At 37.3% G+C, this 20,394-nt stretch overlaps 1 protein-coding gene across 1 annotated transcript in view; it reads left to right on the forward strand.

The window, feature by feature from the left end:
• Window positions 1-20,394, forward strand: part of LOC134212740 (neural cell adhesion molecule 1-A-like) — a 416,812-nt gene that overhangs the window by 353,440 nt on the left and 42,978 nt on the right. The window lies entirely within an intron of this gene.

Raw genomic sequence — 20,394 nt, forward strand, 5'->3', positions numbered from 1 at the left:
ACATCAATTTCTCCCAAACGCTTTCTGCAAACGGTGGGGACATTGTCTTCTACAGGGGGTGTTTGAAATAACTGATGTACGTGATTCTTGATAGCTTTGAACAATTTGTCGAATTACGTTCGGTTTCAACTACATCAAAACATAACTGTGTTAAGTATTAGATAAGTTGTTATTTTGATCCAATTATTTGATATACTAATGCAAGGTATGCAATAATTGGTAAATTTATCTTATCAAAAATTCAACCAAAATTGCATCAAGTTAATTTATGTTTATCAGAAGAACATAATTTTCACATCACATTTTTCGAACTGGAAACACTGATCCACCGAAAACACCCAAACTACCATGCGAAAGTGAAAAACATGTCAATTAGAACAAATTATCATAACTTGTAGCAACCAAAAACCAACTGCACAATCTCTTTTCATGATTCCCCTTTAAATACAGTTTAGCCTTCATTGTCAACGATCTTGATAGTGAACATCTAGATTTCAATCCTAAATACATATTTGCCCAACAGCCGTTGCATTTTCCTCATTAGACTGACTGTTCGATCACACATCGTGCCGATGTCATCGTCGCTGTGCTGTGCTGCTGGCTATGGAAAAAACGCGCCAAACAGAGCAGCGTGCGTCGTTTTGTTCATTTTCTGTTCTGTTTATTGTTTCAACCTGCGCGCCAACACTGATCGTTTGGCGCGCAGATAGTCCATTTAGATTTAAATTTAAATTGTTTTGCACACGTCCCCAAATTTTGTATATTGTATCCGTACTAAGAGTCGCCTATAAAAGGCGACTCTGAAATCATGTTCTGTACAGTGTTCATAGTAACCTCCGAGCAGGCACGCTGCCTCTCGGAGGCAATAAATCAACCGTCCAGTTCAAAGCAGAAGTATTTCTTTATTCGTCGCCCGGAGAATCACATTAAATCACAACGTAGGGTCGTCCCACCCTGGACGAAACACTGACTCATATTTGTTAAGAGTACCTATAATTACGCTGGTTTGTCTGAAATTTCACTTGCAACACAATTCTGACTGATTCAGTTGCAGCAACATTTGTGTGACTTGATTTTATGAAAACCATGAAAATGGCATGTGTGCTTACTGCTAACTGCTAACTGCTAACTAACTGGTTATCTCTTCTTATATATGGACATATCTAGAGATGTCGTAAAATTCCGATTAATCGATTAGTAACTAATCGATTACTCTCGATTCTTGTCGATTATTGAATCGATTAATCGTTGGATAGTAATCGATTCAAAATTAATCGATTATCACAACGATGAATCGATCAATCGAGGTAATCAATCCAATTGCGACATCCTTATGATGTCGTAAAATCCTGATTAATCGATTAGTAACTAATCGATTACTCTCGATTCCTCTCGATTATTGAATCGATTAATCGTTGGGTAGTAATCGATTAATCGAAGTAATCGATTAATTTTCGACATCTCTAGACATATCCTCCCAAAGCATAACCGGGCGAAAGCCGCGTTCAAAGAATCAGAATATATTGATATATAGCTGGTCAATACGAAGAGCATCGGCCATGAAATTTAGACAAATTGCAATAATCATTAGGGAAGTTTTCTATGTATATTTGAACCGTTTTGAACCATATTAAAAACTTTTCTATTTGATTTTGTCAAGTGATAAAATATTGTTCTACTGCTTGCTCACAGAATTCTGTATTAAATTTTTTTTTTTACGTAGGACTACGTCTTCTTTTCTATATTGAATACACTTAGTTGAAAATCGAGACCGTCACGAAAATATGATACTTTACGTTAATATCTCATCCGTTTCTCGATGGATTTCCAATATTTTGGACCATTCGATCAAGGATAGTCAACGCTACATTGTTTTGTTCAATACAGATTCTCAACTATTTATCATTAAAATTGGCAAACGATCTAGAAATAGTAAAACAACCAATCTCGTGTATATAGCTGAACGCACAATCAAACAGCAACTTGCGGGTTTGGATCTAATTCTCAGTTCGAACAATATTTCATCAAAGCGACGCTGCGGAGCGAAAACAGCAGCACGATGGCACTGGTAGCATTTTCAACGGAAAACTATCGCATTGATGGTGGTCTTCGGCGTCCGTGGTCATCATTCAACCTCAACGAACCAACATTTAATATGAAGAAAGAATTGATTACAGAAACGTCGTCTGTTGCGATCCCGCGTGATTCAGTAATGATGCTGAAAACTCATTCCAAATGGTGTCGTCTTACCAAACCCCCATCAAATTTGGTTGCAGTTAGTTATTGGAAAGAAATTTTGATCTTCCTAGGAGATATTTTCTAAAGGTTGATTGCAAAATGGTCTGTTTCGTGTCGCCTGTAGCTTGATTTGCAAACTATTGTCTTATCTCCCTACGCGCGCACTTGTGATTCTGCTACAAAAGGCGCTTTCTTTTGTGATGATATAAAGTGATGAAAAACAGATTTTTTCAACAGACTAATAGAAACAAAACCAAAGAATCTTGCCACAAGTTCACTTTCTGCCGACACATTTAAATCGATAAAGACTACTTTAAGAAAATTTCTACAGCAACCACCAGCGGTGGGCGACCGTCGCTCAGACTGACAGACGAAAGCGTACTCTGAAGAAATTGCATCTGGGTCAAATTTTATGTTACTCCTTTCGACAAAACGTATTTTGATTCTTCAGCTCACAACCAAATTCAGAATCATCGAGAAAATTACCAGTCTCTCCCATGCTCCGGGACCGCTCTCTGTAGAATCCCGTTCAAAATGGCTCGCGCTCGCCGAAAAGAAGTTTTCTTGTATACAGTGAACTAATCCCATTAGCTTCACCCTTTCGTTAATCGTTATGAGTGCACATCATATTTACACCCATATCAAGTCACAAAGAGCCGGGGCTAACGCGTTTACTACATTGAATACGATAAAGCTGCCTTCCTTCGCGCGCGATCCATTTTGGATGGGATTCTTTAGAGAGCGGTCTGGTGAACGGGGGTCTATTGGCATAAAAGTCATTGGCATAACGCCATTTGGCATAAGGTCATTTGGCATAAAGGCCATTTGACATAACAGTCATTTGGCATAACGGACATTTGGCATAATTTTGAACTGTACGAAAAGAGTGGGTCATTTGGCATAATTTCGAATTGTGAAAGCGAAAGGATATTTCATGTAACGTTTAGCGTAGATAAAGTAGGTCGAGGCTGTTTTCTGATAAATTTAGATTGATGGTAGACATTTTCCGGAAGAACGAAATAGCAAAACGGCAGAATTACTTCCGAGAGAGGATCACATCCTCAAGCTTTATTCGGCCACATGCCTACTTTTAAAGTAGAGATTACACCCACCATTCAATCTCGAGCATGCGCCGATTTTGCAACCAAATCAATCTGAATTGTGCTTTTCGGGAAGAGATCACATCTCATTGATTTATACCCGACAAGCGTCTACTTATAAAGAAGGTCATCTACCATTGCCATAATCCGGACAGGGCCTACTTTTAAGAAGGGATTACATCCACCATTTTTTCAATCCGGACAAACGCCTACTTTAAAAACCAATCAAATCTCCATTGCCATAATCCGTGCAAGCGCCTATTTTCAAGAAGGGATCATGCACCATTGCCTCAATCCGGGCAAGCACCTTCTTTTAAAGAGGAATCACATCCATTGCATAATCCGCTATTTTTTAAAGAAGGGATCACTCCACCACTGCCTCAATCCGGGCAAGCGCCTTACTTGAAAGAAGTCACATCCACCAATGTCATAATCCGGGCAAGTGCCTACTTTTAAGAAGGATCACATCCTCCATTGCCATAGTTCATGCAAGCGTCTACTTTTAAAGAAGGGATCGCATCCACTATGGCCTTAATCCGGGAATGTGCCTACTTTTGAAGAAGGGATCACATCCACCATTACCATAATCCGGACAAGCGCCTACTTTTAATGAAGGGATCACATCATCCATTGCCATATTATCATACAGGCGCCTGAAGGGATCGCATCCACCATGACTAATCCATCGTATTTTTAAATAAGATTCTTCCTGCCATAATCCGGGCAAGCACCTACTGTTTCGGCTTCAATGCTGGGGCTTCCGTTCCTTAGTTTTCCACCGTCTAGCAATAGACGGCCCAGAAGATGATCGTAAAATTGATACACACACTATCGTTTAGAATGATTATGTTGGATGGTTCACTGCTTGGATGTTTGCTCTCGAACTATCAGCACATGTGCCTACATAGGTTGTGTCTACTATGCTCGTTACTTAGTCACTTTAAGCACCCGATACTCACTCTTACAATTGTGATCCTTATGATCCTGTGTTTACCTTGGATAAACCCTTTATTCGTACTTTACCGGATTGTAATTTGACCGCACAATCGACCGAAAACACACAAAACTCGTGAACTCGAGGTGTATTTCTAGATGACTTACTCTATATTTACATCTCCTGTTTCTCTATATACAATATTCAGTGACCACTACAACACGGTGGGCATCGGTCAGTATATACATCGCATTGCGCTCTCTTAATTTTAAACGCGGGTAGAGTTCTAGACCGTACAAAATATAATTCATTTAGTGCTCATCACCTACTTTAAAGAAGAAATCACATCCACCCTGACCTTAATCCGGACAAGTGCCTACTTTTAAAGAAGAGATCGCATCATCCATTGTCGTCATAATCCATGCAAGCGCCTACCTTTAAAGAAGGGATCGGATCCTCCATGACCTTAATCCGGATAAGCGCCTACTTTTAAAAAAGGGATCACACATCCATTGTCATAATCCGACAAGCGCCTACCTTTAAAGTAATCGCATCCCCGCCTTAATCCGGGCAAGCGCCTCTTTTAAAGAAGATCATATCCTTTTCCCATAATCCGGGAAGCACCTACAAAAGAAGGGTCCATCCTTCATTCCCTAATACGGCCACACGCGGGGCAGCCATTTGCTAAAGTCATTTGAAACGCCATTAGGCATAAGGTCATTTGGCGCCATTTGGCATAACGGTCATTTGGCATAACGGACATTTGGTATAATTATGACCAGCGTCAAAAATAAGAGTCTCTTGGCATAACGGACATTTGGCATAACTTTTCTTTGCGTTCGCTGAATGGTGACTAAGTGGTGCAGGAAACACCCGGAATAGTAAATATAACACCGTCGATAACTATTAGAAAGACATCATCCTCTCGTGGAAAGAATGCATTTGCAATGCAGAGAAAATGAGCGCATGCCCGGATTAGAGCAATGGTGGATGTAATCCCTTCTTTGAAAGTAGGCGTGTGACCGGATTATGGCAATGGGATATGATCCTTCTTCAAAAAGTGAGGTTTGTGTCATTTGGCTATGAAAGATGTAATCCCTTCTTTAAAAGTAGGTGCTTGCCGGATTAAGGCAATGGTGGATATGATCTCTTCTATAAAAGTGAGCGCTTGCCGATTAAGGTCGTGTGGATGATCCTTCTTTAAAATAAGGCGCTTGCCTGGATTATGGCAATGGCAATTTTTTCGTTTTCTCGTAAACATTCAGCAATTGCCTTTGACTATACTATTGGATCAACCACACTACGTAGAGAAACTGTTGTCAAGGATCTAGGTGTATTATTAGACACTAAGCTGACGTTTAATGAACATGTTGCTTTCATAGTCTCTAAGGCCTCGTACACTGGGTTTCATTTTTCGATAGCTGAGATTTTAATGATGTCCTGTTTAAAGGCTCTATTTGTTCTAATGAGATCCACTTTAGAATATTCATCTGTATGTTAGGCACCTTACTATCAGAATAAATTTATTGAATCAGTTCAGCGTAAATTCATGCGTTCCTCGTCACCTCCGTGGAGAAACCTGACATTTGCCTTGTAAAGTCCTCATATGTTAATTGAGCTAGATTTACTCAGCGTCTGGTACTGCCCGTGCGTTATTTGTAGAGACCTTTACTTCTGAACATTGACTCGCCTCCTCTTTTGTCCCAGCTGAATTTCAACGTCAAAACAAATATCGTTCTAGACAATTCTTTTTCCTCCCGGTGCCAGACGAATTACGGCGAACGAACATTGAGCATGTGCAGAATTTTCAATCGCTGCTCAAATGAATTCGATTTTTTGAGTCGTAACACTCTTCGGAACAGGTTTTCCCTCCCTGTCACGTTTAGAAAGGTTAGTTTAAATTGTTGATACTAGATCTAGACTTTAATTATGTAAATAGTTGTAAGAAAAAATTGTATTTGTATCATTTGGAGTGAAATTATTCTGTTGGTACGAAAAGACGAAGAGATTTTGCGCCTATTTGAGAGAGAACAAAAAGAGTTCAACTCAAACAGGCTTTTCCTTTTTCCTAAAAAAATAAACAAAAAAAATAAACAAATGGAGGATGTGATTCCTTCTTTAAAAGTAGGCGCTTGCCCGAATTATGACAATGGAAGATATGATTACTTCTATAGAAGAAGGCGCTTGCCCGGATTAAGACAACGGTGGATGTGATCCTTTCTTTAAAAGTAGGCGCATGCTCGGATTAAGGCCGTAAATGTGATCCTTCTTTAAAAGTAAACGCTTGAATGGATTATGCATAGGGAATTTGATTCCTTCTTTAGAGCGCTTGCGGATTGAGGCAATGTGGATATATTCCTTCTTTAAAAAGGCGTTTGCCAGTTGAGAATGGTGTGTATCCCTTCTTTAAAAGTAGGCGCTGCCTTGTGTGGCCCGAATTGTGCAATAATGGTATGATCCCTTCTTTAAATGGCCCTGCCGGATTATGCAAATGGTGAATGTGACTCCTTCTTTATAAGTGACGCTTGCGGGAATAAAGCAGTGTGAATGTGATCTCTTCCCCGAGTAGCACAATTCAGATTGATTTCGATGCAGTAACTCATATGTGACTTTATTGGCTTTAGTAACTCGTCTACGACAAGTGTATAGCTTGAGTTTTCAAAGTTGGGCGCTTGCCCGGATCAAGGCAATGGTGGATTTGATCCGATCTTAAGGCGCATTCGGATTGAAACAATGGTGGATGTAATCCCTACTTTAAAAGTAGGTACGTGGCCGGAATAATGATGGATGTGATCCCTCCCTCGGAAGCAATTCTGCCGTTTTGTTACATTCTTCCGGTAATATCTACCATCAGTCTAAATTTATCAGAAAACAGCCTCGACCTAACCTACTTTATCTACGCTAAACATTACATGAAATATGACCAAATGAACTCTTTTCTTGCAGTTCATTACCCAAATGTCCGTTATGCCAAATGACCATTATGCCAAATGGCCTTTATCGAAAATGACCTTATCCAAATGGCGTTATGCCAAATCGCGTTATGCCAAATGGTTTTGCCAAATGGCGTTATATGCCTGCTTTATGCCAAATGACCACTACTTTTAAAGAAGGTATTATATCCTATTGCCTCCTATCCACGCCTTCTTTTAAAGAGGATAACATCCACCACTGCTTTAATCCGGCGCCTACTTTTGCATTACATTCAAATGCATTCTTTCACGAGAGGATAATGTCTTTTAATTTATTTATCGACAGGTGTTATATTTACTATTCGGGGTGTTTCCCGCACCACTTAGTCACCTTTTAGCGAACGCAAAGAAAATTATGCCAGAAGACCTTATGCCAAATGGCATTATGCCAAATCATTATGCCAAATACTTTATGCCATGCGCTCCCGGTGGACGGAGGTAACATAGTCGAATGAAAGACTTGGTACGCAGTACTCAGTCTTCAGAAACTTGTTCTAGCTTGTAACGTCGGGTAACCGACGAAGACAATATGAAATCAAAAACCGGTAATTCAGCTGGAGAACTTCATTTCAATTCGTGATGGCAGCATTTGCGGTGCTGCATGAAACGACTATGAGTTTGACTAAGTGGGTTAGGCGATAGGTTAAATTAGGTTCACTGTTCATTGCAGCAAGGAACAACGCCACAGTCAGAACGAAATCCTCCTGGAAAATCGTAGACCCCAGGCCTTGAAAGTAACAACCTGTGAGGAATTTCTGGTGATGTTGTCGGAAAATCCTCGCTCGCATAACTGTTGCCTTGAAGATATTCAAAGATAACATGTCGGCTTATTACAGAGGGCCATAAGAGAGAACTCTATCACAAGGTCTATTATGCCTAACGTACATTACGCGTAACGTTCACTATGTCTAACGTACTTATGCCTAACGTCCTTATGGTTAGATGAGCAGTGCCAGCGAGTGACGGTCGAGAAAAATGTTGCTAGGAACAAAGAAAACTATAAATGGCTTGCTTATAGACCACATCTCGATTCCCCAAAACACCTTTTATCTCCTGGAAGATTATGTCAGTTAAACAAGCAAGGTCAAAAGCTTGACGTAGTTACTGTCGATCTCGTTGTCCATTCTTGAAGCGGGTATTCACTCAGGCGAGTAACAGTTATCGTCTGTATAACCGTTTCCTCTACTAGCGATACGTGAAAGCAGTTTTGGTCTTTCGAAAGGAAATGGATTGCCGGTGAAAATGCACTTTAAGGACAAGTGCACCAGTACGCTGCAAGGTCAATGCAACCTTTCAAGACTGCATTCAACTGTTCTGTGGCATCGGAATCGCAAATAATCGCAACAATACAGTCGAGTTAAGTTGCTTCGAAATCTCTACAAATCTTGTTAAAGCAGCAATTGATAATGGAAACAGTCCAGCTCTGATGGTCCTGTCGGAATTGCCTGTGTATTAAACAAAATGCGCAGATGCTCTTGTATATCCACTCACTGTTATATTCAATAATTCCTTGGCGCATTGTAAATTTCGTAGGGGAACGGTTCGGCACTTCATCCCATAGCTCCTATTTCAATCCCATCAAAAATAAAACAATAAAAAGGAATTTGGTTTTTTTCTCATTTTTCTGATTTTTTCACCAGTGAGCACGCGTGTTAGCAAAAAAGCGACGATATTGGTGCTGTATTTCTTTGTTTTGCGATGAGATGAATATATGTTCAGTGAGATGGAAAACGGAACAGTTCCCCTACATGTTGGAAATCATCGGTTATGTTCCCTACCCATAAGAAAGGTGACAAGGCAGACATTCAAAACTATCGTGGCTCGAAAGTGTTCCAGATTATTGTAAATGATGCTCTGTTTGCTAGTTCCAGCGTTGCATCTCCTAAATTAGTTGCACACTGTGTCAAAATACCGACAGTCTGAAACGTTTTGAAAAATTTCGGAGTACCTCAAGGAAGTAATTTGGGCATATTGCTTTTTGTCTATTCATAAATGAAATTGATATATGTTACCCGGATGCCGATAGTTTTCAGAACAATGTCAAGGTCTCAAAAACTAAGAAACGCATATTTTGTATTCAGACATCATCGTCTCAACACAATCGAAAATCTAATCAAAATTTAATTTTTCATTCAACAAAAGTATGAAAGCGTAAATAAAAATGAGAGACTGCTGACGGAGAAGTCTTGGAGCAACAGCTTTGTTGTTTTCTTATGAATCATATGTCCATTTCTTTTGTTCTAGTGGAAACGGAGCGTGAAGGCGTGAAATCATCATAGGTTGGTGCCCAGAAGGCGTTTTGACGCCCACGGTCAAAATAGAAATTTAGCGAATTTCATATTTCACGGTATGAACTTCTTCAACCTAGCCTACGTGATGTTAGATTTAGCATGGTTTCATATAGATCCAATTCGATGAATATGAGAGAACAGTGAATGGTAGTATTTCCCCCAAAGTGCATGACGACGATTCATGGCATTCGCCTGCACACATTGATATCAATAGAAATGAATAAATGTCCATTGAACAATTAAAAGCGCAAATAATGATTGAATGCCACCATCGTCCGCGGATGGATCGTTTACATTTTGTCATTTTAAATGATGCTATTTAATTGATTATAAGGGCGCTTTCCACAATTAATCAGTCAAATTAGCCTTCATCTTTGTGTTTCGGCCTTGTTGTCGAGGCTCATTAACGTAATCCACCTATAAAATAGATGCAAGGAGTGATTTAGGGTGATGCGGGGTACGGTTTGAAATCAGAATTGAAGCAATTAAATTACAGGAATTCAGGAGCCAACCTAATCGCGATGATAAAATATGGAGGAGCTTCTAAAAATATTTAGAGCAAATTTGTCAGATGACATTTTACAATACTGTCTGCAGCCCTTCTTTTCTTCTTTCAAATTGATAAGTTTTTCTTTATACATTTTTAATGGAACGTGAGAAATCCCCGAAGCCCATACACGGTAACAAGAGCAATTTACTCACTGTTGAGTACTGTTGGGTAGAATATGAAGTACTTTATATTTTTATAACTAATTTCAAATTCAATTGAACATTAATTTACAAATAGATTTTATTTTCATAATGTTACCTTTTATTTGACTATTCATGAACCGTCAATCTCTAACCCTCTAGCGTTTCGGTGCATCATCATCCATCGTGCGTGATACAGTCCCTCCTCACGCGGGCTGCTACCCTCGACTTCAAATCGACGATGAAAATCGTACGCACGAGCCAAAGTCTGGGTGATGAAAGGTGAGCAGAAGTTCCAGCGGTCATACAATGCGGGCCAACACCGAAAGGCGAAACCTGAGCAACGAGATCAAACTGAACATCAAGTGTAGTATTCTGCCCGCCGTAGTGGAATATTTCCCGATTTATTCGGGAAAGAGTTGGTGCTTACCCTTTGTTTATTGCGTAGAGAAGCCTACATGTGCCCCTGAGGATTCGTGCTTTCGATTGGATCTGTTCGAATTGAAAATAATGAACCAATCTCAGCTTAAGGGGCCAGATAAATGAGTTTATGGATTGTTTGCTAATATGGAATGTGAATTTTTCCATCAGAACCTATTTTTTCCGCTCAAAATCACTATTTTGCTTATTCCTAAAAACGGTCTAAGCATGTTAATCAAAACTTTTACTCCGCGATATTATCAATTTCACATTTTTAATTTCCAGGATTTTATTTTTAAAAGTTTTTTATCCATTCAACGAATTGCTTGATCGATTCACCATTGTAGATTATTTACTTAATATACTTAAAGTATGAAAATTCCTATTGGAAGATGAAATATTGGAAATTTTTAATGTTGGTTTTAATCCCGAGCAGGAGCGACGACCTTGACAACAGAAATTGGATGTAAAGGCAAACTCGTGTTTGCTGCTTTTACAGACTGCCAAGGCTGAGAGAAATTCCTAAAGGTATTAACTAGCCTTACATAAGAAGTAAATCACCAAAAATAACTAAAATTAATATAGAATACTGAAATACATTGGATTATTTGTGATGCGTTTGGCATTGTAATAACAGAGTATGTTATGCCTGAAGTATTGCATAATATTTGTGATTTACCCACAAGGCTGATCTCATAACAGTATCAAAAACAGAATGAGGTATTATTGAGTTTATTTCTCTCGCTCGGGTTGATTATTTTCCGTGTAACAAGATAAAAGAATATTTTTGATGCCTTAAAAGGCATCAAACTAGAATGTTTTACTGATTAAACGATTCTGACAAACAATACAAATGTTGCATTTTTTTACAAACACTAAACATGTTTGGTCAAAAAAAAATATTTTTTTTATGACATCTTGCTAAACATTTTGTCAAATCTCGCATACCATATCAAAATGTCATACATACTCATTGCATTCATTTGGTTTCGATCAATACATCCAAACGACTCTCGTTGGCTCCTCCTGGAACAAGTATTGTATCGTGTACAGTAGGGTGGCTCAAATTAGAAAAAACTTTTTTCAATTTTTTTGATGGGCCGCCCTCTTCAATAAATCGGTCAACGTTTGGGCGTCTAAACTCGTTAGAAGTTTATATGCAAAAAGTATGCAGAAATATCCAAAACAGTGAATTGCAAAACAGAATCGTTTAATAAACAATGTCACTCGCTTGACTGTGGATATACAACAGTAAAGCACAGTGAGATTGGGCAAATCAAGCATCCGAAAGATATTCAATTTGCAAAAGAGGCTAACCGCGGAGGAGGTTGGTACTCGATTCTGATGGCTTTTCCGCAAACGTGACCTTGTGATGCTTGTTGTGGGTTATCACGCCTATCTAGAGTAGGAGGTTGAGGTTCGGTCCTCAAGACACGTGGATTCTTTGCAAATTTCATCAATTTGTCCATTTCGAAACATATGCTGTGCGCGTCAATAAGATTTTAACAAAAAGGTTTTCGTAGCCGAGTTGCCGAATAATATACAATTAATAGTGAATTGCAGTTGGATGGCCTTACTATGAAGAACTATTATACTCATTCAGATCTTGAAGAATTTAATACAGATTGTTATGCTGAAAACCGAGAAGATTGAGTTCTGGCTAAGTTATGCCATTTCTCTGAAGTGAGGTTTGAGCAAATTTCGTTTCTTTACCTTTGAAAAAATAACATCACCTACAACACTCATAAAATACTAATATCTTTGTCTAATAAACTCTAATCTCTCGCGGTTTTCAGTATAACATGGTTCTTGATCGTTAATTGTCCGTCCAATTGCAAATCACTGTTTTGGATGTTTCTGCATTTTTCCATATAAACATCCAACAAGTTTAGCACCAAACGTTGACCGATTTGGCTGAAATTTTGTCCAGAGCATCAGGGCATCAAATAGAACCGAATAAGAGGCCAAAAAATGTGAAAAGTGTTTTGAGCCACCTAGTGTACAACAATATCATTGACCCACACAATCCTCCTGATTCCATTTAGCTGAATGACGGAAAGGACACAAATTTGCATGGTGTCAATTTCACTTGTATCACCATTCTGTCCCTATCACGCTTCTACTTGAGTTGATGGATAATTCTCACATCACCAACAAACAACGTGGATTATGATAGTCTTTAATCACTGCTTCTTTTATCTGGCATTTAGTCCAGATGGCTAGCGCGTCAGACGAGAAGCGCCAAGCGTGGATGGTCCTAGTTCAATTCCCGTCTTCTAATCGTCGGTCTATTTTTTTGTAAGGTAGCCAAGGTTGTGAAGTCTACAGCATTTAGGGCTTAAAATGTGTAGGCCACATAAACAGTTCTTATTTTCTCCTGACAGACAAGGGCCTGCCGATTGCTAAGGTTCTTTCTAAAATTACGTAACGCTAAATTTGGTGATTTTGGACACCCTCCCCTCGTAACACTTTTTGTATGAAAGGTTTAATTTTTTGTATGGATCGTAACACTCTGCTTGACCCCTCCCTCCCCTACAGCGTTGACGTTGTGAAAGGACCTAATGCAATCTATGCATTTGTCGCAAATTATGACAAACTGTACATGGAATTAATGCAAGATTGAAATAAAATCATGCACTCTCTGGTTGGTGTACAATGAACAATTACACATCATCTAAAAATGTCTATAAGAAATAGCACGTACGCCGCTCTTTATGGACAAAATCAAGCAGTGTTTCATTGTCACACGCTATAAAGCTGTGATGTATTAATAGATTTAACTACTTCTAATACAGAACCTAAGGTTCTACTTTTCTATATCTGCTATTGCTGTCTTGCATTCTGCTGTTTATTTCAAGTTGTTATTTTTGTCTTGTCCTTCCTGATAGAGTACCTATTTTTATGAAAACTGTGGAAACAAAGTATGTATTGTTTGGACAATTTTTTAATTGTCTTGCTATTGATATTGATTAAAAGAATTTTAAAATTTTCCTCAATTTTCGGGAATACTGTTTTTGCTGAAATGTTATTTTCAGGAAATGTCAATTTCGAGGCATTGTCATTTTCAGAGAAACGTCATTTTCGGGGAAATGTTATTTCCTGGATAACGTGTTTCGAGGTTTACTATTTTGGGGATCTTGGGCAATTGGTTTTCAGGAACTTGAAAGGGAGGCTGATCGGTTGTCGCACCCTTTTGTTCTTGTTTCAACTTTCGTCCAATTAAACAAAGTGATGATATTTCCATAACAATGGAGCCTATATATAAGCCTATAGGCATAAGCTAATAACTAGTGATGAAATTTGATTCTTCTATTTAATAGAAAATGTTTAATAATATTTTTTAAATGTTGATTTTATACCGTTTTAGGTGGTCGATGTTGTCAACACCCATCTAGCTGAAAATATAATGATTTATTGTAAATTACAATGTTATTAATTACATTTATTTATTTATTCATTTTCATGTATTTACTTATTTATTTATTTATTTATTTACTTATTTATTTATTTATTTGTTTATTTATTTATTTATTTATTTGTTTATTTGTTTATTGATTTATTTATTTATTCAATCATTTATTTATTTATTTACTTATTTATTTATTTATTTACTTATTTATTTATTTATTTATTTATTTATTTATTTATTTATTTATTTATTTATTTATTTATCTATTTATTTATTTATTTATTTATTTATTTATTTATTTATTTATTTATTTATGATTTTTTTATTTATTTATGTATTTATTTATTTATTTATTTATTTATTTATTTATTTATTTTTATTTATTTATTTATTTATTTATTTATTTATTTATTTATTTATTTATTTATTTATTTATTTATTTATTTATTTATTTATTTATTTATTTTTTTTTTATTATTTATTTATTTATTTATTTATTTATTAATTTTTTGTGTGATATTTGCTAGAGAATTCGAACTGTTGAGTATAACTCTGTTTTAATGCACGTGTTGTTTAGTGCCAACATATTGTACGACAATTCCCGAAAACCAATTCCCGAATGCAATTTTCTCGAATGCAATTTCCCCGAATAACAATTCCCGGATCAATTTCCGAATGTAACAAATCCCGAAAATAAAGTTTTTTTGCACACATAATCGTCATAGACTATAAGCGCCCGAACAGAGCAGCGTTCAAAGATTTGTACCAGAGTGTCTCTTTGGAGATGCCGAACATGATCAAATCTTTCGTAATATTGTATGCCCTTGATCTTCCTTATTGTTAAATTATAAACTGCCGAAACCGCAAGTCAGGCACATCTATATGGGCGTCCGATACAGTGTCTTCGACTTGCGTTACAAAAAAAAATAGAAAAAGTGTTTTCGTATTCACTTTTTAATATATGATCAAACAAAGGCTGAATTTCTTTGGTGGAGTAGAATCGCGAACAGAATTCGATTGAAAGCATCATGGTAAAATTTTAAAAATCAAACTCCTGTCCTTTTCAAGAAGTTACTGTAATCGTGAATATGAATCATAAAAAATAATACGCATATCGGAATAAGAGCAAATCGAAAGACAACAAATGGAGCATCCACCGGATATAGTTATGTCTGCTGGAGTCTGGAACTGCTTTTCTCCTCGGTGGGTGACTTTCTTCAATGATGGGTTGACGGTAATTTGAGCTATAAGAAGGCTTATAACTCGTTTTCCACTAATACCGGGCGAAGCGATTATTTTAAAAAAATATCCCTTTCCTTCGCCTTATACCGGAAAACATAATATTTTCTTCCTTTATCTCTATCCTCCTTCCTTATTTTCCATTCTCTCTTCCTTCATCTCACTTCGTATTTCGCCCTTTCGCCCCTCACATCACTCTTCTCGCATCATATTTTTCACTTCTCACTTCTTACTCCACTTTCACTTCTTACTATGTACTTCCTTGTCCCGTTACGCTGGGATACGGATACTCTGAAGTAGTGCGTAACGGTGTAAATCCGGTCATATCGCCAGGCTCGTTAAACACTCAAACTGACAATATGACGTCCCTAACCCCGAATCCCAAGGTGTCAGGCGACCCTGCCGAGGGGATGAATGGCCTGGGGGTGAAACAATTGGCCAGGCAGTTAACAGACCTGTAATCGGTGAGACACCTTTTTTCGTGGTGACATTACGGAGAAAGATCCCCACTATCTAGTTCTTACTATTCTTGTTAATACTTATGAGTGATGGTCGGAAGAGTATGGAGCGACTATAATCTGCTTTTAGATGACCCACCTTTTGCCACTTTTGGATGGAGTCAATGGAGTAAATTATAAAACGTACTCAATCTGTAGGCTGGTTTAAGCCGATGACGATGAATCTCAAAGCTCCAGAGCGCTGATTAATTAGGAAAGAAGCGGATACGAATTTGGTGGATCTGCTGAACCCTCTGACTAATTAGAGCTCTGTAAAGGTGAGATTCAGAAATAAAACACAATGAAATCAGATCTCTGTACAAAACGAATCCGGAACTCATAAGCAGACGCAAAATATGTTTGAACTGCAGTACCGATGCATGTCAAAATCAGTATTATCCCACTTATTGTTGAGCCAGAAACTGATTGGGGGCGCGCCTTTAGAGTTGGTATAGCCGCTTCTGGAAGGTATAAATGGCGTACCTTAATCTAAAGAGGCCTTACATTAAGCTTGAGAAAATATCTGAATAAAAACGACTACTTCATTTCTTCTCAATAGAAATGGAGCAGAAAGACATGCACTAAACAAATGACACGGGTATCTACACAAAGTTCATGAAATGGACGCAGTGGTTCATCCGAACAAAAAAATGTACTTCTCATTTCTTCTTTTACTTCTCATGTCTCATGTCTCACTTCCACTACTCACTACTCAATGTTCGCTTCTCTTCTCACTTCTCACTTTTCACTTCTAGCTTTTCGTCTCACTTTTCACTTTCATTCGCTCTTCTCACTTCTCGTTTCACTTTTCATTACTTTCTACTCATTATTCATTTCTTACTTCTCACTAGCCTAATGACAGTTCGCATAATGGTCTTAATACCAGCATCTCATTTTTACAATTTTTAAGCGAATTGTCCCAGACCCTCACTTTTGCAGCTCAAAATATATCAAAATAGTTGTACACTTTTTGTTTAACGACGCAGATTTCTTTTCAGTTTTAGCTTTATCTGCACTGTGAAACAATTAGGAAATGTTGCATTCGAGGAATTATTATTCGGGGAATTACATTCAGGAATTGCATTTCGGATAATTGTCGTACAATCGTACCAACCACAACAACACATGGTCGGTCATTCATATGCCATGCCTTGTTCCCATCCGGAAGGATGTGGATTATGAAACCAATAACTTCCCTGGATGGCAGACCAAATCTCTCTGGGCTAATTTTATTCTTCTTCATCCACCACCCTGCCATCGTAGCATATCACTGTGCCGTGAACTCCGAGCGATCGCATCAATCGCCGCTACCCACTGCATCGGATCATCATCAAGCATAGAATGACAAAAATGCGTCTTCTTCTTTCATGCATATTCTTCTGCTATGGTGGCTGCATGCTGTGAACGTCAACACAGCGAACGAACGAAAAAAAAATGCGCGAGCGAAAAGTACGTCAGTACGCGCTGCTTCCACGAACTGGAATAACTCACACGGCAGGCACAGCTTCTTTAACACTAGGATTGATTCGCAAAAAAACATGCGGATACATTCGTCAGAAAATCGTTGTAACTAAATTTTCAAATGACTATATCTCAGTGGTTTTCAACCGATTTTCTCAGTATTTTCACCAACCTCTTAGCCATCTCTTCTAGTTTCTGGACATTGCAAAATATTGTATCTAGGGGTGTTCAATTTTTCACTAGAACAGTGGGAGTAAAGCAACGGTTTAGAAAATGCGATTTTGGAGATGTATTATATTTCATTACCAAAAATGATATCTATTCATATAGTGATGATGGAAATGATAGAATAACGTATAAAAGACATCACCTGGAACATAAGAACACATTTGAGTATCCCTACTATACATGTGATCATTCGGTGCCTTTAGGAACCACTTTATACCACAGTATGTATGAAGTTTCAGAAAATGTTTTCAAGCATGTCTACTGTGAACTTTGTTAAATAAATATAAACTATATACGAATCATCTGTTATAACAAATTATGATGTTCTAGGATCTCCGAACTGTACTGGAATGAATCAAATGGTCTACCGAATCAACCAAGGCTTTCATGATGCCCTCAGCCGCAGTATCACAATTATGTCCTCCGAGTATTTGTCTTTCACTTGCGTCTCAAATCCAAACATATGAGGTGTTGTAAGATCTCAAATTGTCCTGGAGTTTGAATCAAATGATCTACCGAATCACAAGGCTTCCGTGATGTCCATACCGCGTATCCCCATTATCCTCCAGTTTTATCTTCACTAACCTCCAATCCAGGCATTTGAGATGTTGTAAGATCTCAAATTGTCCTGAAGTTTAAGTAAAATGATCTATCAGATCAACCAAGCAGCATCCATGATGCCAGCCACATATCAACTCATTTATGTCCTCCGAGTATTTATCTTTCTCTGCGTCTCAAATCCAGGCATTTGAGATGTTGTAAGATCTCAAATTGACCTGGAGTTTGAGTAAAATGTCTACCAGATCAACTAAGGCTTCCATGGTGTCCTCTGCCGTAGTATCAACCCAATTATGTCCTCCAGTATTTATCTTTCTCTTGCGTCTCAAATCAGGCATTTGAGATTTTAAAGATCTCAAATTGACCTGGAGTTTGGTAAAACGGTCCATCAGATCAACCAAAGCTTCCATAATGCCCCGCACGCAGTATCAACCCAATTATGTCCTCCGAGTATTTGTCTTTCACTTGCGTCTCAAATCCAAACATATGAGGTGAAGATCTCAAATTTTCCTGGAGTTTGAATCAAATGATCTACCAGAATCAACAGGCTTCCATGATGTCCCATACCAGTTATCACCCTATTATGTCCTCCAGTATTTATTTTTCACTTGCGTCTTAAATTCAGGCATTTGAGATATTGTAAGATCTCAAGTTGTCCTGAAGTTTGAGTAAATAGTCTATCGAATCAACAAAGGCTTCCATGATGCCCCCAGCCACGGTATCAACCCAGTTATGTCCTCCGAGTATTTATCTTTCACTTGCGTCTCGAGTCCAGGTATTTGAGATGTTCTAAGAACTCCGAATTATCCTGGACTTTGAGTAAAATGGTCTATCATCACCAAGGTTTCCATGATGTCCTCTCGCAGTATAAACCCTATCATGTCCTCCGAAAATTGTCTTCCACCTGCGTCACAAATCCAGGCATAGGAGATGTTGTAAGATCTTCAAATGGTCCTGGGTTTGAATCAAATACTACCAGATCACCAAGGCTGCCATGATGCCTTCAACCACGATATCAACGCAATTTAGTGGACATAATTGTTTTTAAATTACTTACCAAATGAACCAGGACTTGCAAATAAACCCTGTCTTGAAATATGTCTCCTTCAGATGATTTTTCAATCCTCCGAGCCCATGCAAGTTTGGTACAAAATGCGATGTTATGAGTCCCCCAAATCGTCCTGGATGTGGATCAAGTAGTCTGTCAACAAATCAACCTCGCCTAGAACTATGTTCCAGCGAAGGTATGTATCTAATCATGTCCTCGAGCCCATCAAACATTTAGTCGAGTCAAGTATGAGACAGTAAAGAATACCTCACATATCTGGTGATTACAATTACAAATTGTCTTATGACAAGTGATTACCCTATCAGCATAATTCACAATGATTCATTTGGGTAACTTATGACCAAATTCAGTCACATGAGAATTACAACTGATTCACATCATGTGTGTTGCTCAGGAATGCATAAATGATATTCTACACTCTCTAAATATTTTATGAACCAATTCAATTATGACTTAGGCAAGTTATAAGCTAGTTTATAAAATTTATTTATTGCGTGGACATGAAACATGATGGAAATACTGTCAGTAACCTTTCTTTTTTTAACATATACTTTTACTCGAATATTTTCATATTTTCGTTTATTTGATTCCTCACAATAAAGTAAACCGAAACTTGCTAGTCTTATAACCATGTAACATTTCCCCTAAGAGGTTCTTAAATAATTATATATACGGTATATTTTATTTTTATATTTTATATTAGTATATTTTTTTTATATTTTATTTTTAACATATTCATATTTTCTTAGTATTATTTTTTTTTCAAATTTTATCACATTTTCATTTTGCATCATTTTCATATTTTCTTTTTTTTTTTCATATTTTTATATTTTAATTTTATCTTGTTTTCATAAACACGTGTTGAAGCGATTATAATTGCATATATTTATTTTTTAATATTTTCATAATTACATATTTGTTCTTTTGTCTTGTTTTGTCTTGTTGAATTTTAATATTTTCTTTTTTCGTGTTTACATCTTTGTATGCTTATTTTATCAGGTATTTAATCTTTATACTTTCATGATTTTATATTTTATTTTCTCAAATGTTTTATATTATCATATTTTATATTTTCATATATAATATAAATTTATTATTACATTGATTAACAAAATACAAAATAAAGTTACAAGAAGATTGAGAGGTTCATTTACCTACACAGCAATAATTTTAAAATCAACGAGTGTAAAGTTGCAGCTCATCCCAACAAGCGAATAATTATTTGATATTCAATTAAATTTGACTGACTTTTACAAAGAGGTACATTTTGGCAATACGTAACTTCTAG

This window comes from Armigeres subalbatus, chromosome 2 (assembly GCF_024139115.2).
Source record: "Armigeres subalbatus isolate Guangzhou_Male chromosome 2, GZ_Asu_2, whole genome shotgun sequence".
NCBI classification, from domain to species: Eukaryota; Metazoa; Arthropoda; class Insecta; order Diptera; family Culicidae; genus Armigeres; species Armigeres subalbatus.